Here is a 23,401-nt window from a genome sequence, read left to right on the forward strand (position 1 = left end):
ACAGACTTCGTTATGTCGGAGTTCGCCCTTGTGAAGAAACCTTGGTTTATTAGTCCGGCAATGGTGGCTTAGTCTGACAACCCGGGCAGGAGGATGCCCAGATCAAGGGAGAAAATAAAACAAGAGGTTTTTTAAAAAAAAATATCACAAATTGCACAAATACAAAGCCACTCATCTATTATAATGTTTGCAGGAAGTTTCCGTCCTACACAAAATAAAAAGTCTTTATTTCTGTTTATAGTATTGTAAATCCGCCATGTGCATATTCGTTACCTAATTTCCTGAGCAGTCTTAGCATTTTCAATATTAAATAGTTTACATTTTTTTTATTTACTGCTTTTTGGCAGTAAATTCTATTCTTGTTTATTTTGTAAATTCACTTCTATTTATTTTGGCCTGGGAAAGCAGATGGATAATAGGTAAGGTAAAGGTTCCCCTTGCGCATATGTGCTAGTCGTTCCCGACTCTAGGGGGCGGTACTCATCTCCGTTTCAAAGCCAAAGAGCCAGCGCTGTCCGAAGATGTCTCCGTGGTCATGTGGCCAGCATAACTGAATGCTGAGGACGCATGGAACGCCGTGACCCGACAAAACCGCGCACGACAAAACCGTGTTGACAAAACCGCGTCGCTAAAACTGTGATGTCATCAACGCGCCGACAACAGCACAGTGACAACAGCGCGGAGACAGAAGGGTGCTTTACAACAGCGCGGCGACAGAAAGCCGATTTAACTTAAGGTAAGGGTTACGTTTAGGATTAGGTTTAGCATTACGTTTAGCGTTACGTTTAGGGCTAGCGTTAGCATTACGGTTAGCGTTAGGGTTACGTTTAGGGTTAGGTTTCGGGTTAGGTTTCGTTTTACAGCGCGCTTCTGTTGCCGTGCTGTTGTCGGAGCAATTCAGCGCTCATTTGTCGGAGCGCTTTAGAACACGCGGTTTTGTCACCGCGGTTTTGTCGTTCGCCCTTTTGTCGGTGAACCATGGAATTCGTGTTACCTTCCCACCAAAGATGGTTCCTATTTTTCTACTTGCATTTTTTACGTGCTTTAGAACTGCTAGATTGGCAGAAGCTGGGACAAGTAACAGGAGCTCACTCCGTTACGCAGCGCTAGGTACTCGAACCGCCGAATTGTCGACCTTTCTGATCGACAAGCTCAGCGTCTTAGCCACTGATAATAAGAATTCTTTATTGGCCAAGTGTGATTGGGCACACAAGGAATTTGTCTTCGGTGCATAAGCTCTCAACGTACATAAAAAATACATTCGTCAAGAATCATAAGATGCAACACAGTGATAGTCATAGGATACTATATATGCAATCCAAATCATTTAGGAAACTAAACAATATAAATCGTAAAGAGACAAGCAGCAAGTAAGTCATAAGTAGAAGGAGATAAGTAATAGAAAGGATGAGAAGAATAGTAACACCGTCTTAGTAAATATTTACTGAGTAAATACTTAGTAAATATGATATTTGAGATGTACAAATAAACAGTCAATGGGGGGTTCAAATAAACAAGCCACTAATCTATAATTTTTTGGCTCTGGTTGTTTCTAGATCTCATTTCTCTCTTGGCCTCCTGGTTTAACCCTACGATAGAAATCTGGGCTGCCTGCACAAGACCAGGTAAAGGTGGTTCCTATTTTTCTACTTGCATTTTTTACGTGCTTTCGAACTGCTAGGTTGGCAGAAGCTGGGACAAGTGACGGGAGCTCACTCCGTTATGCGGCGCTCGGGATTCGAACCGCTGAACTGCCGACCTTTCTGATCGACAAGCTCAGAGTCTTAGCCATTGGGCCCCCGTGACCCACAAAGCTAAGCACTCTGCAAAAGAATTGTGTCCCAAAGAGTCTAAACAAATTTAGCAAGATTTTTTTTCCTGAATATTCATTAGGAAATGGGGATAACACCCACCCACCCCCCTCCGCAATCCTCTATTATTGTGGTTCCTTTTTCTCACTGGCAATTGAGGGGCCTTCGCATCGCGAGTGTAAAAATGAGAAAATATTTACAAAATTAGGCTGTGTTTGCAATGGCTCTGCTTGCATCCAAGAGCAATGCCTTTTTTTTTTACTGTGAGAGTATAACGCTCCAGAAATTGGCAAGCGAAGGAAGCTCAGTGAAAGCTTTTCCCCCAAGGCTTACTTGGCAGTCTGGACTACAAGTCCCTCGTTCAGCTTCAGGCGGGAAATTCAAAAGGGTTTCGCGCCAGGAGGGATCTTAGAGGTCATCCAATCCAACCCGCTGATCTGAAATGGAAGATGCCAATGGTCCTTGAATTTTTGCTCCAGTGAAGGGAGCTTTGAAGGTCTTCTAGAGGTAGTCCTCGACTTATAACAGTCCATTTAGTGACCGTTCAAAGTTGCAACGGCACTGAAAAAAAGGGAGTTAGGACCATTTTTCACACTTACGCCCATTGTAGGATCCCAGCGGTCACGTGATCAAAACTTGGACGCTTGGCAACTGCCGTGTGTTCATGTATTTATTTTATAATCTTGATGCTTGACAACTGACTCACACGTATGACTGGTTGCAGTGTCCTGGGGTCCCGCGATCCCCTTTTGTGACCTTTTGACAAGCAAAGTCAACGAGGGAAGCCAGATTCGTTTAACAAGGGTGTGACTAATTTCACAACTGCAGTGATTCACTCGTTAACAAAGGCGGCAAGAAAAGTCATAAAATGGAGCAGAATGGGGCAAATGGGGCTAAGTGAGAACAAATTTCTCACTTAGCAACATAAGTGTTGGGCTCAATTGTGGTCATAAGTCGAGGACTACCTGTATTCCAACCCCATCAACTTCCATATCAGGATCTCCGGCAAAGGAGAACTTGGTATTTCCAAAGGCAAACTATTGCGTGGTTGAACAATTCTTAATTTCCCCAGGTTTTGTTTTTTTTACTTGAAATCTGCCAACTACGGAGACAATAACTCAGAGTTGTAAAAGAGGTGTATGGGTGTGAAGGTTGAACCATAGGAATGGAGGCCTTTGAACTCCGGTGCTGGAGAAGACTCCCGTGAGTCGCTTGGACTGCAAGGCCATCAAATCAGTCAGTCCTAGAGGAGATCAACCCTGACTGCTCTTTAGAAGGCCAGATCCTGAAGAGGAAACGCCAATACTTTGGCCACCTGATGAGAAGGAAGGACTCACTGGAGAAGAGCCTAATGCTGGGAACGATGGAGGGCAGAAGAAGAAGGGGATGACAGAGAATGAGGTGGCTGGATGGAGTCACCGAAGTAGTCGACATGAGCTTAAATGGACTCCAGAGGATGGTAGAGGACAGGAAGGCCTAGAGGAACATTGTCCATGGGGTTGCGATGGGTCGGACACAACTTCACAGCTAACAACAACAACAACAACAAAAGAGCAAGTTTTAAGTTCTTTAAGGGGCATGTATAAGCGCACCAGAGTGCCTACCGTCCCCATCCTAATATTCCCTTGTATTTGTATCCATAATACAAATTATGTTTATACATACATCTGTTATCTAATTCATGCTTGACTAAATAAATAAAATAAAAATAAAACTTCTATTGTCCTTGGATTGAACATGCAATTGGAAGTTTCAATGAGGTTGTAGTTTAAAATATCTAGGCTGCAAGATTACTTAAAGCAAAGATAAATAACGTTATCCCCCTTTTGCAGGATAAACTTTCAAGTGTTTGAAGAATACCGTTGCCTTCCCCTTAATCTTCTCCACTTCAGAGTGATCCAGTTCTTTCTCTGAATATGTTTTAGCAGGTAAGGGTTCCGGAGAAACTTTATTGCTTGTAATCCCCTCTGTCAATAGTGCTGAATATCTTTTTATTTAGCACTGAATTAATGAGACTCACAGCATTTCTGCTGCCTGTTCCTTATTCTGAAGGACCAGAGATGCTAGGGGCTTGAGGTGGGCTAAAAGAATAGAATGGAATAACATGGTTGGAAGAGACCTTGGAGGTCTTCTAATCCAACCCCCTGCTTAGGCAGGAAACCATAGAGCATTTCAGACAAATGGCTATCCAGCATCTTCTTAAAGACTTCCAGTGTTGGAGCATTTACAACTTCTGGAAGCAAGTTGTTCCACTGATTAATTGCTCTCAGTGTCACGAAATTTCTCCTTAGTTCTAAGTTGCTTCTCTCCTTCACTCAGCACCAGCAGAATTTGCAAAATTGGATTGAGGCCCTACAATGCCCCAAAAGTTGATTTTGACCGAGTGGCAAGCCTTAGCATGTAGCTTACTACCTTCCTCTTTAAAGGATTAGATATTAAAAAGCTGGAACAATTTGCTGGTGATAAATGGAGCCTTGGCAAACGGAACTGGTCTTTGATCTATTATTTTATCAATTGAATTGACTGATGGTTGCCAAAGAGCAGGAATTCCTTAGGATTTTGCTCCTTGGAGAGTTTAGCGAACTTCCCGAGTGAAGAGAAAACAAAGGACGAGAAGGAAGAATGAGAAAGAGAAAGTGAAAATAGACATAACTAGAACAAATTTCGAAATTAGACATCCTCAATATGTAGAGAATTAGATCCAACCTTCAGATTAATCCCATTGACTGAAGAGGGTCTGTTGTCATTAGAACAAGGTCTGAATCCAGCCCATAATTTTTATCGTATGAAACAGCACAAAGGATAGCCTGGATACAAAAAATTTTTCATGGAATTTGAAGTTCGTTATGTCATTTCAAAAAGCAAAACTAGAAATCTCTTATGTTTGGTGGAAAAAAGGAATAAAAATAAAAGAGAAAGAGGGGGGGGGAAGCAATATTGGAAAACTAACATAGTTTTAAATTACCTCCCATTGTGCCTTGCCTTCCCATTATACCAACATGCTTATTAAAAATATTTCTGATTACAGTCATTATGTTGCTTATTCCCCTTGAAAAACAATACTCTAAAAGTCTCAAATTGCCTTGCTGTTTAATGTATAATAAATAATTATCTATCTATCTATCTATCTATCTATCTATCTATCTATCTATCTATTTATCTTTCTATTTATCTATCAGTGACATGCAGTCAGGGGAGGCAGAGCCTCACCAATGTCATCATGAAAAGAAAAAAAAGTGTAAAAGGAAAAAGGCTGAGCTAGTTGCTGCCAGAGTCACAGTGGATGACTCTGCTTAGTGCTTAACTGTTTAAAAAAGCCTCTAAAAAAAGTGCCCACTACAGGAGGAGGTGGGAGAACCACATGCCTCATTTAGTCTGACTTTATGATCACTCGAGCAGAGTTAAGCAAGGGTTAAAAGCCGAAAAATTCCTTATGTAGATGAGGCACGTGGTTCTCCTGCCTCCTCCTGTAGAGGGCATTTTTTTTATACAGGCTTTTTTAAACAGTTAAGCAGAGTCATCCATTGGGGACTCTGGCAGCAGCTAACCCAGCCTGACCTCAGCAGCTCTTGCCTTTTTCCTTTTACATTTTCATGATGGCAGGCAAGAGCAGAGTTGAAATCCTCTGTGATTGTGAAACAGCTGGAAACTTTATTGCTTGTAATCCCTTCTGTCAAAAGGTATGTGGGTCGGAGGGAGGGGAAGGAATTCAAAATAAATTTAATTTGTAAGTAATTGTACGTAATTTGTGTGTGTGTGTGTGTGTGTGTGTGTGTGTGTGTGTGTTTCTTCACTCAAACAAATACTCAATTTGAGAGAAAGTTTGTTTGAGAAGAGAGGGAAGGGAGTAGGAGAGGCAGGGAGGGCAGCCCGCCAGCTTTCTTTCTCTGTGTCGGGGCAGCCCGCCAGCAGAGGCGAGTCTTTTATCTGCCTCTGTTGGCGGGCTGGCGCTTTCTTTCTTTTGCCACAAAAGAAAGAAAGCGGCTTTTGCCCACCCCGCCGCTATGTCCAATTCCGACATAGAGGCTGGACACCTCTATGTCGGACATAGAGGCGGGTCGGGCAAAAGCGGCTTTCTTTCTTTTTGCCTCACCAGCCATAAACCTCACCGCACGTCACTGCTATCTAAGATGTATATGGCTTTTTTGGCATGATCGCCATCTTTCCCTTCAGATGCAAAGAGAATTGCCTGCATCAACACGTCCTTTTCCGACCTGTCACTTCATAACAAGTCCTCGACTTACAACAGTCCATTTAGTGACCATTCAAAGTTACGACACTGAAAAAAGATACTCATTTTCATGCTTACGATGGTTGTAGCATCCCCATGGTCACGTAATCAAAATCCAGACACTTGGCAAGTGACTCATATTTATGACGGTTCCGGTGCCCCTAAGTCACATGATCTCCCTTTGCAACCCTTTGGCAAGCAAAGTCAATGATTTACTCAGCAACCGTGTTACTAACTTAACAACTGCAGAGATTCACTTAACGACTGTGGCAAGGAAGGTCGTAAAATGAGGCAAAACACTTAACAAATGTTTGGGCTCGGTTGTGGTTGTATGTTGAGGACTTCCTGTATTTTGCAGATTTAAGAAATTTAAGATTTTTCCGTTCCGTGATTGATCCTAGACAGGTATTCCCTAATAATTCCCTCATTCCACCTTAGAGGAACTTTACTTTGAAGTGGCAGTTTCATCTCCTTGTTGCCCCTGAGATACTAAGTGCTCGGAGGCAAGCCTGCCTCCTAAATTACTTGCGGCAAAACTAAATTGATAGTAAATTTATCTCCCAAGCAAAATAAAAAATAAAAAATTGCAAACGGAGCATCTGAATTGCCTGGAGTGGTTTGGCAAAACGCCAGCTTAACTCACAAATGTTGCTGGTCTAAATTGGATCCAGATGTTTTACATGGCATAAAATATTCACAAACATTTCCCAGGGCAGCTGATTGTTATTGAACTAAGAAATTAATCAATGGAGCAAGGAGAGGGGGGGTGGGGGGTAATCATTAACACCTTTTGAGGGGGAGGGGCAAATACCTACCATTTCTTTGTTTGTTTTAATAAAAGCAGGATATAGGTAAAGGTTCCCCTCGCACATATGTGCTAGTCGTTCCTGACTCTAGGGGGCGGTGCTCATCTCCGTTTCAAAGCCGAAGAGCCAGCGCTGTCCAAAGACATCTCCGTGGTCATGTGGACGGCATGACTAAAGGCCGAAGGCGCACGGAACACTGTTCCCTCCCCACCAGATGGTTCCTATTTTTCTACTTGCATTTTTTACCTGCTTTCGAACTGCTAGGTTGGCAGAAGCTGGGAGAAGTAATGGGAGCTCACTCCGTTTACGCGGCGCTAGGGATTCGAACCGCTGAACTACCAACCTTCTGAATGACAAGCTCAGCGTCTTAGACACTGAACCACTGTGTCCCTAAAACAAAGTTAGCCTACTGGTAATTCTCAACTTACAACAGTTCATTTAATGGCAGTTTGAAGTCACTAAAAAAAAGTGCTGTTTTTCATACTTGTTGCAATATTCTCGTGGTTCAAGCAATCAAAATTCGGAGCCTTGGCACATTTTATAACAGTTGCAGTGTCCCAAAACGTGTGATCCCCTTTTCTGACCTTCTGAGTCAATGGGGTGGGGGTGGGGAGTCAGATTCACTTAACAACCGTGTTACTAATTTAACACCTGCAGAGGTTCACTTAACAACTGAGGCAGGAAAGGCAATGCAATGGGGCAAAACTCCTTTCACAAATGTCTCACTTAGCAACATAAATTGGGGGCTCCACTGTGGTCACAAGTTAGTGACGTATGGTGAGGTTTATGGCTGGTGAGGCACTGACACAAATTTTTTTAGACTTGTGGACTTCAACTCCCAGAATTCCACAGCCAGGCATGCTCAGTTCCGATTTAAACCGACAGCATTTGTTTTTCTCCTTTGCAAAATAAGTTTCCTTCTTTCTTTTTCTTCTCCCTTCCCCTCCTTCCTCCCTCTCTCCCTCCCTCCCCCCCTCTCAAACACACACACACAGAAGTTGGATTGGACTATCTCTCCTACCCCCTTCCCTCTCTGATTCAAACAAACTCTCTCTCAAACAAACAAACACACACAGACACACAGACACACAAAGTTGGATTGGAGGGAGCAGAGTGACTCTGGCAGCAACTAGCTCAGCCTGACCTCAGCTCTTGCCTTTTTCCTTTTACATTTTTTTTTCATGATGACAGTGGTGAGGCTCTGCCTCCCTTGCCTCCACGTCACTGTCACAAGTCAAGAACAACCCATACCTATACGACACTCACTAAAACGACTTAATTGTGCAGCCATGACTGCCATCTTTGACCAAACCCCATTGTTACAAACACCTTCAATAAATGTTCTTTTCTGTTTTTACTAGAAAATTCCAGTTAATTTCAATAATTTTCCCCAGACCAATTTTAACATGGGATCAGTGGTGAAATTCTTTTTTTTTTACTACCAGTTCTGTGAGTGTGACTTGGTGGCCATGGAAGGGGAAGGATACTGCAAACTCCCCATTACTTTCCCACTCCTTGGGGAAAGGATACTGCAAAATCTCCATTCCCACCCCACTCTGGGGCCAGCTGGAGGTGGCATTTGCCGGTTCTCCAAACTACTCAAAATTTCCACTACCGGTTCTCCAGAACGTGCTGAATTTCATCCCTGCATGGGATGCTTTTCAGAATTAATTACCCGGCCTCATTTTCTACGTATGGATTTCCTTTTCTTTAGAGAAAAAGAAAAAATTGTAAGAAGGAGACTCAGATCTTCAAAAGCTGCAAACTCTTGAGTAGCATGACGTTCTGATGGACAGCTGTTTCTCTCCATCTTTTGAGTGGCATTGGGTAAGCAGCTGCCTGAACATGATAGATTTGGGAAGAAAATTGGGACCAATGTGGAAAGTTTTAACAACTTGGTAATATTTCACTGCTGTCCCTCCCATTCCCTCTTAAGTTGTTCCTATCGGTCCAGCTCCCATCAAGAGCCCTTTTGTTCCGATATTAACTGAAATATCTTTTTGTTTTAAGTTTTAAAAAAAGTGGCAGGGTATCTGGATGCCTATGAAAAGTGGCATTCTCTGTACAGCGTACTAGAGCGCGGCTGCAGAATTTATTTTTATTCTTCTGCCAATCTCCGCGCTGCTTGTAAAGAAACCTCCCCCATGAAGGGAGTGCTTGTATCCTAACTACTGAGCAATTACTCCTAATTGACTTGGGTTATCTGTGCACTCTTTGTTATCTTGGCATTTCCCAGGATGGCACACATGCTACGGAGCGGATCCCAGAATAAACTGTCAGTTCTGCTTTTTTTTTTTCCTCCTCCTCCCCTGGGCTGCGCAGAAGGAACTTGGCATCGGTTCAGTAATGCATTAGCGTCTAACGCTAAGTTTCCAAGTAACATGACAATCTGCTTTAGCTCTGGCTTCTTTTGATGGCTTTCCAGCAATGTTTTAAAAAAATGTAAAACCACGCCGTTTTCCTCCCTAACCCGTGAAAACTGAACACCTGCGCAGAATACTGGCTTCGAATCCTATCGACTGGCCGTGAAGCGATAATAGCAATAGCAATAGCAGTTAGACTTATATACCGCTTCATAGGGCTTTCAGCCCTCTCTAAGCGGTTTACAGAGTCAGCATATTGCCCCCAACAACAATCTGGGTCCTCATTTTACCCACCTCGGAAGGATGGAAGGCTGAGTCAACCCTGAGCCGGTGAGATTTGAACTGCCGAACTGCAGAACTGCAGTCAGCTGAAGTAGCCTGCAGTGCTGCATTTAACCACTGCGCCACCTCGGCTCTTAAGAAGATCAATTCTTAATCCATGCTAGCAGATCCCACCGATTGGATCAGAGACACACACAGGCTGTCACTCTGAAGGCAAGGGATGAAGTTCTGTCTCTGGAGATCAGCAGTCTTCCGCAGTGTGGCGGCCTATAAATCTCCTTGTCCTTGAGGAGCTCTGGATTCATGGAAACACGTTTTGTAGACTAAAGCAGTGGACAGCTGAGGCTGGATGAAAGCTGTAGAAGTGGCCAGACTAAAATCGAGACCAAGGCCAACACCAACACCGCTGCCAATTTAACTAGACCCAATTTATTTGTATACCTGTTTGGAGACTTGGATTCTTTCAGATCGTGCTTGGAACAGTTCAACTTCTAGATCTGATATGTAGGCTTCTATCATCTTGGTTTCTGATGAAAAGACGCACGGGGGGTGACATGAGTGCAGTGTTCCAATATCTCAGGGGCTGCCACAAAGAAGACTGAGTCAAGCTATTCTCCAAAGCACCTGAGGGCAGAACAAGAAGCAACGGGTGGAAATTAATCAAGGAGAGAAGCAACTTAGAACTGAGGAGAAATTTCCTGACAGTTAGAACAATTAATCCGTGGAACAACTCGCCTCCAGAAGTTGTCAATGCTCCAACACTGGACATTTTTAAGAAGATGCTGGATAACCATTTGTCTGAAGTGGTGTAGGGTTTCCTGCCTAAGCAGGGGGTTGGACTAGAAGACCTCTAAGGTCATCCTATCCCTATCCCTCTATCCCCATCCTATCCTATCCAAATTCACATTCTATTCTATTCTAGTCTATTCTTCCAGACTGCATCCCAAACACGATAGCTTTCACACTTCTGGAGCATAGTGCTAGAATCAGAAAACTCCTTCTAGGGGCCTTCAGAGGTTGTCCCATAGTTCTAGAATTGTATTGCGATAGATGTGACATCATCACTCTATAAATACAGTAACTTGTCTTCGTCCAGCTTTATGCTCTTGGTTAATCAGGTGCATGCCCTACAGAGAGAAGCAACTTCCAAGAAATTTCCTGACAGTGAGAACAGCTCTTGAAGCAGGGTTTTTGGCCAAGATGGTTCCCATCCCCTGCTGCGTGGTCATTCCAGCAGAAGATGCCAGGAATTCACTGGGGAGTTTCTGCATGCAAAGCACTCCAGCCTGAGCTACTGAGTTTCCCTGTGGAGGTCAAGAATGAGATGCTTCTCATGCTCAGAGATCCATGTGCTCTTTAGGGAGAACGCCAAGCTTCTCAAATGAGAATACCTTGGAGGTTCTGAAGGAAGGGATCCTGCTTAATTATAGTTCCATATGTACACAGAGTGGGATGCGGTGGCTCAGTGGCTAAGACGCTGAGCTTGTCAATCAGAAGGGTCGGCGGTTCGAACGAATCCCTAGCGCTGCGTAACAGAGTGAGCTCCCGTTACTTGTCCCAGCTTCTGCCAACCTAGCAGTTCGAAAGCACGTAAAAAATGCAAGTTGGAAAAATAGGAACCACCTTTGGTGGGAAGGGAACAGCGTCCTGTGCACCTTCGGGGCTGAGTCATGCCAGCCACATGACCACGGGGACGTCTTCGGACAGTGCTGGCTCTTCCGCTTTGAAACGGAGATGAGCACCACCCCCTGGAGTTGGAATGACTAGTACATATGTGCGAGGGGAACCTTTACCTATGTACCAGAGGTGGGTTCCTACCAGTTCGCACCAGTTCGGTAGAACCGGTTCGTCAAATCTACCGAACCGATTAGAAGAGGTTCCACCAGAAAGCAGGCCACACCTACAGAAGAGGTTTAAAAAATGTTTGAAACCCACCACTGACACGCACACACATACAGAGAGAGAGAGAAGGAGAAGGAGAAGGAGAAAGAAATAAAGAAAAAAAGAAAAAAAGAAAGAAACAGTGAGAGAGAGATGAAAGAAAAAAAGGAAAAAGGGAGAGAGAGACAAAGGGAAGGAAAGAGAGAAAGAGAAAGAGAGAGAGAGAACACATGGCTGGCAAGCCACTCCCACCAAGTCACATGGCTGGCAAGCCACTCCCACTAGGTCACATGGCTGGCAAGCCACTCCCACAAAGGAGGCCACACCCACAGAGTAGGTTTGAAATTTTTTTGAAACCCACCACTGATATGTACACAGAGGGGTCTGCAACCTTGGCACCCTTAAGACTTGTGGACTTGCAGAAGTTGATGGAGTTGGCTGAAATACTACTTTAATACTCTGATTAAAGAAAAGAACACAAGTACTTTTGATTCCACGTGGAAACCATTTCTGGACTTCATGCTTGGTGTGGAAAAGAATGAAAGTTTGACTTTGGCTTTTACGGATTAGATTGATCGATCTTTATAGAAATGACTTGTTCATATTACTATGGAAAAAACAAGGAGTTGTGATTTGATGCCTTATTTTACTGCAGCGGAGAGAGTCGGAAGTCCCTGCTTCTTTTTCTTTCCTTTTCCCTACCTTTCCTCTCTTCCTTTTTCCCTCTCCCCCTCCCTTCCCACTGCTCTTGTGTTTACTTTTGTATTTTATAATACTTAATAACAAAAATGTTTTCTTTTTAAAAGGCTTGTGGACTTCAATTCCCAAAAGTCAGCCAGGTTGTATCTGTAGCTCGGCTGTAGGATGAGGGTGGAGGTTCGTTCTTCGAGCTGGTGGGTTGGTTTCCAAACGTTTCATTTTCAAGCTAGGTAACATCTTCAGCGGAGTTTAGGGGATGCCAATGTCAGTGTTCCTCTGCTTATAAAGGCTTTCTGTGGTCAGTAGGTCTTATGGTGGGGAAGGCATGACAGGTGAGGGTCCTACCAGGTGATATGGGACCCTCAATGTTCAGACTTGAACATTGGGCACTATCTAATCAAATGAAATTCAATGGTGAAAAGAGTAAGGGTCTACATTTAGGCAAGAAAAACGAAAGGCACAGGGACAGTATAGGTGGTACCTTGCTCAATAGTAGTAACTGTGAGAGGGATCTTGGAATCCTAGTGGACAACCATTTAAATAGGAGCCAGCCGTGGGCAGCAGCTGCCAAAAAAGCCAACACAGTTCTAGGCTGCATAAACAGAGGGATAGAATTAAGATCACGTGAAGTGTTAATACCACTTTATAAGGCCTTGGTAAGGCCACACTTGGAATACTGCATTCAGTTTTGGTCGCCACGATGTAGAAAAGATGTGGAGACTCTAGAAAGAGTGGAGAGAAGAGCAACAAAGAGGATTAGGGGACTGGAGGCTAAAACATATGAAGAACGGTTGCAGGAACTGGGTATGTCTAGTTTGATGAAAAGAAGGACTGGGGGAGACATGCTAGCAGTCTTCCAATATCTCAGGGGTTGCCACAAAGAAGAGGGAGTCAAGCTATTCTCCAAAGCACCCGAGGGCAGGACAAGAAGCAACGGGTGGAAATTAATCAAGGAGAGAAGCAACTTCCAAGAAATTTCCTGACAGAACAATTAATCAGTGGAACAACTTGCCTCCAGAATTTGTGAATGCCCCAACACTGGAAGTCCTTAAGGAGATGTTGGATAACCCTTTGTCTGAGAGTCCTGTAATGGAGCTTGTGATGGGGAAGTCCCGTCAGATGAGGGCCTTTAATGGATCAGGTGTGGGTCCTATCAGGCAAAGGTCTTGTGTTGGATCTTGTGATGGGGAAGGTCCCATCAGGTGAGGGTGATTGGGAAGTGAAATGCTGGTGGGGTGTGTGTGTGTGTGCATGGGTTGTGGGTCAGTGTCGTCGCTAAGAAGAGACCTGTGTCCCCCAACTTGCCTCCATCCCGTCTTTTGCCCCCACCCATCCAGCTGCCTTCCCAAAGCCTGGCCTGCTTAGCCTTCTGGGTAGCGTGTGAACTGCCCTGCTCCCTGCTCAATTGTGTTCATTGGATAGGTTGTTGAAACAAGGCCAGAAGACAGCTTGTGTGAAGATACACCCGTACTGTGTGTGCTTGTTTCCCTGCAATACAACCCAGCATCAGTTGTTGTTGTTGTTGTTGCCTTCTCGGTATGAAATATTCATTTGGGTGGCTTCTTGCAAGCCAGCAATGAATGCCACATTATGGAAGGATCCCTGCAGGAAAGACCTTTGGTTGCATCCCACAGATGATGGTGTAACAAGGCAAGTAGGAGCAAAGGACACCCTCCATCCTTCCCCCCCCCACTCCCCCAATGCAGCCTCAAAATGTTGGTTGGCTCTGTGACAAAAATCTGCTGGCAGTTCTCTTTGGTCCTTTCAGAGTAAACAAAGCTTTCGAGCGCCTTCTATTATTTTACACACGCCAAAAATGCTCGTGGCTGAGTAATATCAAATCCTTCCAATTGTACAGACAGGTCTGAAAGATTAATGACGCATCTCGACAAGGCCCAGGAAGCCTGCCACCAAATGCCCCGAATGCTGGCTCCATCTGCTGTCCTCCGGGGGCAAGACTTCAAAACACGGGGTGCGATTTTGTCTTCGTTGGGCTTTGGATTGGGCCGCTGATCTGATCTAGGAGGGGAAAGGGGCATGAGGTGGAGAAGGATGCAAGAGTTGGTTCCATCACAAAACCGCGTTCGACTAAAGCGTGCTCGACGAAACTGCGTGGCTGATGTCATCACAGGGCGACAACAGCGTGGAGACAGAAGCACGCTGTAAACGCTAAACCTAAAATTAACCCCTAAACCTAAACCTAACCCCCCTAAGCCTAACCCTAAGCCTAACCCTAAACCTAACCCTAAACCTAACCCTTAACCTAACCCTAAACCTAACCCTTAACCTAACCCTAAACCTAATCCTAACCCTTAACCTAACCCTAAACCTAACCCTAACCCTTAACCTAACCCTAAACCTAACCCTAACCCTTAACCTAAACCTAATCCTAATCCTAAACCTAACCCTAACCCTTAACCTAAACCTAACCCTAAGCCTAACCCTTACCTTAAGTTGAATCGGCTTGCTTTCAAAGCGCTATTTAAAGCACCCTTCTTTCTCCGCGCTCGCTGTTGTCGCCCTGTTGATGACATCAGCGACGCGGTTTAATCGGGCGCGCTTTAGTCGAGCGCGGTTTTGTCGTGCCACGGCGGGAGTTCAGAGTCTGGCTGTCCAATTCTTTTCGTGCTCCACTTCGAAGTTATGCGTACAAGAAACGAAATCACGGGATGTTGGAATGTCACCAAAATTATTTGGGAGGCAGAAAGTAGATAGGAAAAAAAAAAAGGACAGATGATAGATAGAAGATAGAGATTTAGAGTAGATATAGAAGGGACACAGTGGCTCAGTGGCTAAGATGCTGAGCTTGTTGATCAGAAAGAGCGGCAGTTCGGTGGTTTGAATCCCTAGCGCCGCGTAACGGAGTGAGCTCCCATTACTTATCCCAGCCTCTGCCAACCTAGCAGTGTGAAAGCATGTAAAAAATGTAAGTAAAAAAATAGGAACCACCTTTGGTGGGAGTTTAGTCATGCCGGCCACATGACCACGGAGACATCTTTGGACAGCACTGGCTCCTCGGCTTTGAAATGGAGATCAGCACTGTCCTCTAGAGTCGGGAACGACTAGTACATATGTGGGAGGGGAACCTTTACCTTTACCTAGATATAGAAGAAAGGAAAGGAAAGAGCGAGGGAGGGAAGGAAGGAAAAGAAAGAAAAGACAGAAAAGAAAGGAAGGAAAGAAAGAAAAGAGAAAAGGAAAGAAAGAAAGGATAGAGATAGTAGATAGATTGATAGATAATAAATGGAAGATAGAGGTAGAAGATAGATGATAGATAAAAGAACATTTTTGTATTTGGGTTTAAAAACTTTGTGTGTCCTTGATACTGGCATCAGGAATTTTGGGAGATGGTTAAGTCTGGGATCTGGAGTGGGAAATACGTGGGAGACAAATTTCTATATTTCACATCCATAACTTTGCCTCCCACAACCTCTAAATCAAAGGTCTCCAAACTTGGCAACTTTAAGATTGTGGACTTGAACTCCCAGAATCCCCTAGCCGACCATACTGGCTGCGGAATTCTGGGAGTTGAAGTCCACAGTCTTAAAGTTGCCAAGTTTGATCTAAATCCTGATTTCTTGATCCTAAATCCTGAAAAAAAAACACCTGATTTATTTATTTTTTGATGCCAAGATGCCTGAATTCTCTTGGCGGACTGTGTGTTTGTTTGCAGGATTTCTTGAGGTTTAAATGATGGATATGGGGAACAATTTTGTTCCTCTTTCTGTTTCTTATTTTTTTAAACCCCAAATAATCAGTTGCATTTCTGCCAAATTTGCAGTAACTGACCTAACATGAGGCTTCCTAGGACACCTTCTTCAACATTTGATATTTTCAAGGTTTGACCGCCATCTGGTGGCAATAGTTTATATATGATTCCCCCCCCACACACACACAAACAGACACACATACACACCCTAAGCTCAGCCACAGGGGTTTCCAAAAGAAACTTGATTGTTTAGAGGCTCACACAACTTTCTTTCTTATCACCTAACCCAGTTATGTGCCAAGGTAGCGCAGTGGTTAAATGCAGCACTGCAGGCTACTGCTAGATCAGCAGGTCAGCGGTTCAAATCTCACCGACTCAGGGTTGACTCAGCCTTCCATCCTTCCGAGGTGGGTAAAATGAGGACCCAGATTGTTGGGGGCAATATGCTGACTCTCTGTAAACTGCTTAGAGAGGCCTGAAAGGCCTATGAAGCAGTATATAAGTCTACTGCTATTGCAGTGTTTCTCAACCTTGGCAAGTTGAAGATGTCCGGACTTCAACTCCCAGAATTCCCCAGCCAGCGAATGCTGGCTGGGGAATTCTGGGAGTTGAAGTCCGGACATCTTCAACTTGCCAAGGTTGAGAAACACTGACCTAACCTGATCGAGGGCTTTACTTAACCCAGGGGTTTCCAACCTAGGCAAATTTAACATCTGTGGACTTCAACTCCCAGAATTCCTCAGCCAATCTGGCTGGCTGGGGAAATCTGGAAGTTGAAGTCTGCAGTTCCTTAAAAGTTGCCAAGGTCGGACACCTCTGGTGTAACAAGAGATCCAAGATCTTCATGCAGCAATTACTTACCTTAAATCTAATTATTATTGTTATTTCTCCTATTTTGTTTGTTTTCTTTTTTTTTTTGTAGATTTTTTTTTATTATTTTTCCCTTCTACAACACCTTACAGTCATTACATCAACATTGTTGTGTCATCCTACCTGTACATGTATATAATATTTCGCTTCTATATTTACACACCTTTATACACAGTTCTATATATATTTATATATAGTTTTTTGGCTTAATTAATTTTGTTCCTGTTATGCAGCCATTTGTACCAATTGTTCCAAATTTCATAATATTCCGACTCTTCTTTATCCTTTAATTTCAGTGTTAATTTGTCCATCTCTGCACAATCCAAAGTTTTTTTAATCACTAATTCATCTGAGGGGGTATTATTTTGTTTCCCGCATTGGGCAAATGCTAATCTAGCTGTACTTAGCAGATGTGTTAATATGTACTTAATTTTCTTTGTATATTTCCCTTTGGTTATTCCCAGTAGAAAGATTTTGGGTTTGTATTTTATCTGTTCTCCTGTAATTTCTTGCACCCATTTCCAAATTTTTGTCCAATATTTTTGTGTTTCCGGGCAGATCCACCATATGTGATAATAGGTCCCTCCCTTGTACTTTTTTACACTTCCAGCAAGTTTGTTTGTTTTGAGGACATGCTGTTTTGCTCCACCATTATTCCAAGATTAATTCTGCAAACCAGTGGTGAAATTCAATTATTTTTACTACTGGTTCTGCAGGCATGGCTTGGTGGGCGTGGCCGGGGAAGAATACTGCCAAATCTCCATTCCCACCCCACTCCGGGGAAAGGATACTGCCAAATCCTCATTCCCACCCCACTCTGGGGCCAGCCAGAGGTGGCATTTGCCGGTTCTCCAGACTACTCAAAATTTCTGCTGTCGGTTCTCCAGAACCTGTGAGAACCTGCTGGATTTCCCCCCCTGCTGCAAACAAAATCTGGCAGCCTGGATGGGCATTCACAATCCATAGATGCCATTTCTTCGTAGCCAAGAACCATAATCTCTGCTGCAAATTTGACCTTGGGATCTGGGAAACTTGCCATGCCTGTTTCAACTATGTGATATGACCCCACAGTCCTCCTCCCCTTCCTCTTCTTGAAGAGCCGAGGTGGCGCAGTGGTTAGGGTGCAGTACTGCAGGCCACTTCAGCTGACTGTTATCTGCAGTTCAGCGGTTCTAATCTCACCGGCTCAAGGTTGACTCAGCCTTCCATCCTTCCGAGGTGGGTGAAATGAGGACCCAGACTGTGGGGGCGATATGCTGACTCTGTAAACCGCTTAGAGAGGGCTGAAAGCCCTATGAAGCGGTATATAAGTCTAACTGCTATTGCTATTGCTATTCTTCTTCCTCCTCCTCCTCCATTCCGCAAACCCCATTCCCCTCTAGCACTGATGATGTTACTTAGTTTGGGTAATGAAATGTCTGCAAGAAAACAAGCAAGCTCAGAGAGCACCAAGGACCCCCTCAGACTAAGTCGCTGTATCATCAGGGGTTGCCACAAAGAAGAGGGAGTCAAACTATTCTCCAAGGCACCTGAGGGTAGAACAAGAAGCAATGGGTGGAAACTAATCAAGGAGAGAAGCAACTTAGTACAGAGGAGAAATTTCCTGACAGTTAGAACAATTAATCAATGGAACAACTTGCCTCTGGAATTTGTGAATGCCCCAACACTGGAAGTCTTTAAGAAGATGTTGGGTAACCATTTGTCTGAAATGGTATAGGGTTTCCTGCCTAGGCAGGGGGTTGGACAAGAAGACCTCCAAGGTCCCTTCCAACTCTGCTATTGTAGTGTATTAAAAGGTTTACAACAGAACTTTGCTCGTATTAATTGGAATAGACCAAGTTCAATTGGCAAAGGGCCATTCCTATATGGACAAATTGTGAGCATGCGTCCTTGCATTCGTCCCTCGCTCGCCCAGGTGAAATGGTTTCACAAGACCATTTCGTGTTGATTGGTTCAACTTTGCTTTGAATATGAGCAAGAGAAGTCAAACATCCTTGCCTCACACCTCAACCATCACACCCTCCCCCTATTTTAGGGTGTGTATATGTGTGCAGATCAAACAGAAAACTTTTGTTCTGAACTTCAGAGTTTTAATCTAGTAAATCAAAGATTGCTAGCTCCGGCCATCTCTATTCTAAAAAAAACAAAAACCTAATGTTATCTTGTTCCCACGTAGGGAAAAAATGTTGCGCATTTGTTTATCTTTCACAGGAGATTTTGAAAACCTACTTGGCAATTGTTATGAAAGGAAGACCTCTGTAGGGAGCCTTCTAAGCTTGTGGGAACCAAAATTGTCTTGCCTATAGCAGGAAGGTCCACCCTTGGCAATTTTTAAGACTTGGGGACTTCAACTCCCAGAATTCCCCAGCCAGCAGGGGGACCTCAACTCCCAGAATTCCCCAGCCAGCAGGGGGACCTCAACTCCCAGAATTCCCCAGCCAGCAGGGGGACCTCAACTCCCAGAATTCCCCAGCCAGCCATGCTGGCTGGGGAATTCTGGGAGTTGAAGTCCCCAGGTCTTAAAAGTTCCCAAGAGTTGGACACCTTTTGCCTATAGCCTTTTTGAAGTACAGGAAACTAGCAAATGCAACTTTAGCCTTTTCGAGTTTTGTCTTGCGTTCCTTTAAGTGGGGAGACAGAACAGAACCAAAGCGGGTTCTTATTCACCTCCTGTATGTGATCCCCCTTTGTTGGAATTTTACTCAAGACATTCAGTGTTAGAAAGATTGAAAGACAAAGAGCTCCATTAAAAAAAACGTGAAACAGGAAGTCGAAGCCAGTTTTGGGCACAACCATGGTCATGTGATCACGGGGCGCTGCCAATGGTGGGAAAGGCAGGTCGGTGGCTGAGGGCCCAAAAATGTTTTCATGTGACTTTGGGGGGGGGGAAGGGGGTCCAGTGGAGTCAGCCGCCTTCAGAGTCAGACATCAGTGAGGCAGAGGAACAGCTGGAGCCTGTTCCCAGTGTGCGCATGTGCAGGAGTCACCAAAGGGAACAGCTAAAGGACAGGGGTTGACTTGGGAGTAAGGCCACAGGTGGATGATAAACGGCCCCTCCCAGAGGAAAGAAAAGAGGAGCGAAGGGGAGTGGAGTTTGCAGGAGACAATTAGTCTCTCCGAGTCTCCTTGCCAAGTTTTGCAGAGATCGGCCTGGCACCTCTCCAAGCCAGATAAGGTCTGTGACTGTAAATCCTCCCTTGAAAGACTTTGCTGGAGGTGAATGAGCAGAATTCACAGTAAAGTAATAAAAGGGACAAGGAGTTTGCTTCATGCCCTTGGGAAGCCGAAGTCAGAATAGTGGCTTCTCCATTGCCTTTGCTTGTCAGGTGTTTCTAAAAGGTGATCATATGATCCTGGGACACTGTAGCTGTCATATTCATCAGTTGCCAAGTGTCTGAATTTTGATCACATGGCCATGGGGATGGAGCCATGGTCATAAGTGTGAAAAATGGTCATAAGTCACTCTTTTCAGTGATGTAACTTGGAATGATCACTAAATGAATTTGTAATTTGAGGACTACCGGTACTGTAGCTGTTAGGGAACAAAGCTGGTTTGAAATATAAGAACCTGCCTTGGTCTCCACTTCAAAGATTTCTATGTTCTTCCGCTACTGGTGGCTACTCCCACCGATAGCCTCCCATCGTCCAGTGCGATCCCACAGAGTTGGCCTCCTCAGGGTGCCGTCGGCCAGACAGTGTCGGCTAGCGACCCCAGGGGGAGAGCCTTCTCTGTGGGAGCGCCTTCCCTCTGGAATGAGCTGCCCCCGGAGCTTCGTATAATCCCCGACCTCCGATCCTTCTGACGCGCCTTAAAAAGTTGGCTTTTCCAGCAAGCCAGCCTGGCCTGAACAAAACAAAACAAATTATTGATCATTGTTTGTTTTGTTTGTTTTTTTTAAAAAAAATGTTATTGTCAATTCTAATTGGGTCTGTTTGGGATATTCTATCTAATTTTTTTAAAAAAACTTTTGTATTATGTGTTTCTTTTAATGTTGTACGCCACCCTGAGTCCTTGGGAGAAGGGCGGCATATAAATCTAATAAACCTAAACCTAACCTAACCCGTTGATGCGCATTTTACCAACTGCTTTAGACTATAGTCCAGAAAGAAGCACCAAACCATATCAACCCATATGTGGTCTTCCAATGGGCTGTTGAAAACTCACAAGGGCTTTTGTAAAAAAAATAAAATTAAAAAAAAAAAAAACTAGATTGCACTGCGAAACACTTGGCTTGTTATGCAAAAGCACACACTCAGGATGACTTAACACAAATTACCGCTTTGTAAATTTAAAGCATCAATGGAGCGTGATCAGTTTCCATAAATAACAAAGGCAGCCCAGCCCTGCTGTGAATAGACTCTCCTGGCAATTCACCCCTTAATGACTTTTATTTCACGGACCATTAAAGATTGGCTCCTGCATTCCCACCGTTAGCCCGGAGTTCTTAATTAACGAAGTCAATAGCTGTTGCATAGTCCCAAAATCTCATACTGTATATAGACATGTTCTTTACGTCAGCACATTGCGCAATCTGCTCATGGTATGAGCTTCTTTGCAGAAAAATGCTTTGTTTAGTGAACAAAAACAAAACAGCTGGCAGTATATAAACAGACCTATTATCATTTTTTTTAAGGAATTCCTGCGGAGGTGAAACACGTGTTTAAGAGTCTTGCACTCAAACGGCGGAAACAGGTAAGAAAAGAAAAATTGTTCAGTCCTTATTTGTTCTCAGTTCTCCAGATTTTCAGAAACATTCCCAGGTTTAACGGCAGGCATCCCATACGAATTTGGAATTTTTGCATGCAAATTACCATCTACTATGAAGACGTTAAGTTCATACCTTACCAAATCATTTACAAGGAGACTCCTGTAAAAATCATAGGTATCCTTCAAGAGCCTGCTGTAAAAAAAATGTTTTCCTTCCTTCCTTCCTTCTCTCTCTCTCGCTTTCTTTCTTATTTATCGTATTTTTCAGAGTATAAGACGCACCTTTTTCCCTCAAGAGGCTGAAAATCTGGGTGCGTCTTATACACCGAATACAGCATTTTTGGCTCCTGAAACCCCATCCCCTTCACCAAAATGGCCATGCAGAGCCTGTAGAAGGCTTTCAAAGAGCTCCTGGGGGCTGGGGAGGGCAGAAATGAGCGTTTTTTTGCTCAATTTTGCCCCTCAAACCCCCAGGAATATTTTATAAGCCTCTTACAGGCTATGCATGGATTTTATTTGACAAAAAACGGGCCTGTTTTTTGCTCATTTTGGGGGATCCCAACCCCCAAGAACATTCTGCAAGCCCCCTAAAGGTTATTTATGCCTCTCTCTCTTTTTTGGGAAAAAAACGGGCTCATTTTCACAAAAAGTGGGCCGTTTTTGGGAGGTTTGCAGAGTGCAAAAACTTTTTTTAAAAAAAAATTGCCTCTTCAAAACCTTGGTGCGTCTTATACTCCTGTGCATCTTATACTCTGAAAAATACAGTAAGTCCACTGATATCCAGGTTGCGTAAAAGCTAAGCCTTGATTTCAGAACTCTCGATATTATCTGTGTGTGTATGTATTTTTGTGTGTGTGTATGTGTGTGTTCCAGCATAACTCTGGAACACCTTAATCAATTTCAACCAAACTGGGTACACAGATGACTTACTCTCAGGAGAAAAATATTGTGGGGGGTAAGACACCCCTAACACCCCTTGGGGAAGGGGGTTTCTGTTAAGATACAGCCTGCTGTGCCATACTGCTTTACTGGCTTCTAGTGTACAACGCAGTGGAGTTGCTATGTAACGGCTTCACAGTACAAGTGGGCTCCCTCTGGTAAGGAGGAAAATCCAACATTAGAAATTACATTTGGTCTGGATATTTTCCCCCTACAAATAAATATCTGGGCAACGCTAGTATAATGATAAATAGCACATTACAATCATGTGAGATCATTGTGGCCACACACACAGACAAGGATGTCACAGGGCTTCCAAAAGGCACAATTTTTCTGCAAACACTATGTTTGTTTCAGGTGTGTCACAGAACGCCATGTTTTTAAGAGCCGAGGTGGCGCAGTGGTTAAATGCAGCACTGCAGGCTACTTCAGCTGACTGCAGTTCAGCAGTTTGGCTGTTCAAATCTCACCGGCTCAGGGTTGACTCAGCCTTCCATCCTTCCGAGGTGGGTAAAATGAGGACCCGGATTGTTGTTGGGGGCAATATGCTGACTCTGTAAACCGCTTAGAGAGGGCTGAAAGCCCTATGAAGCGGTATATAAGTCTAACTGCTATTGCTATTTATCACCCTATTAGAAAAAAAATCTGAGAATGAAACGTCTCTGGTTTTTTCGTTTCTAAAACCAAGGAAGAGCACAGAACATCATAAGAGTTAGCGTACGGAATCAGATCAAAGGTTCCCTTGGTACATCTGCTATTTGAACCTAGCAGTTTTCTAACATGCTCTACAAATTCCTCTCAAATGGCAATCTGTCTTCCTAAAAAAAATAATCTAAAAATAAAAATTACATGCGGAGACAAGACGCACCAGTTCTTCAGAGGTTCCACTACACAGGCTTAAGCCATTTTGCCACGGCCAACTCGCCACGGAACAATCCGCCACTTACCGCAGGACAAAAGTTACATAATACCAAAGAAGCGATAGAACAGAATCATTAAATAAAGGATGCAAAAGGAGGGACAAAATGAAATGGTGATTGACGAAAATCAAAATGTATTTTTTTTAAAAAAAATATTTCCAATAATTAAATAAAATTGTTGA

General features: G+C 43.8%; 1 long non-coding RNA gene across 2 annotated transcripts; it reads left to right on the forward strand.

Moving 5' to 3' along the window:
• Nucleotides 1–5: 5 nt before the first annotated feature.
• Nucleotides 6–23,168, forward strand: LOC148042814 (uncharacterized). Of its 2 annotated transcripts, XR_015698491.1 has the most exons (5): nt 6–736; nt 1,557–1,625; nt 3,644–3,739; nt 21,287–21,345; nt 22,988–23,168. It is a non-coding gene; the product is annotated as an uncharacterized LOC148042814 (long non-coding RNA). The 2 variants fall into 2 exon arrangements; XR_015698490.1 differs by lacking the exon at nt 22,988–23,168 and having other exon boundaries at nt 21,287–21,434.
• The last annotated feature ends 233 nt before the right edge of the window (nt 23,169–23,401 follow it).

The sequence above is a fragment of the Thamnophis sirtalis genome, unplaced genomic scaffold (genome assembly GCF_051295495.1).
Source record: "Thamnophis sirtalis isolate CommonGarterSnake01/CBP01778 unplaced genomic scaffold, rThaSir2_p1.2 scaffold_14, whole genome shotgun sequence".
NCBI classification, from domain to species: domain Eukaryota; kingdom Metazoa; phylum Chordata; class Lepidosauria; order Squamata; family Natricidae; genus Thamnophis; species Thamnophis sirtalis.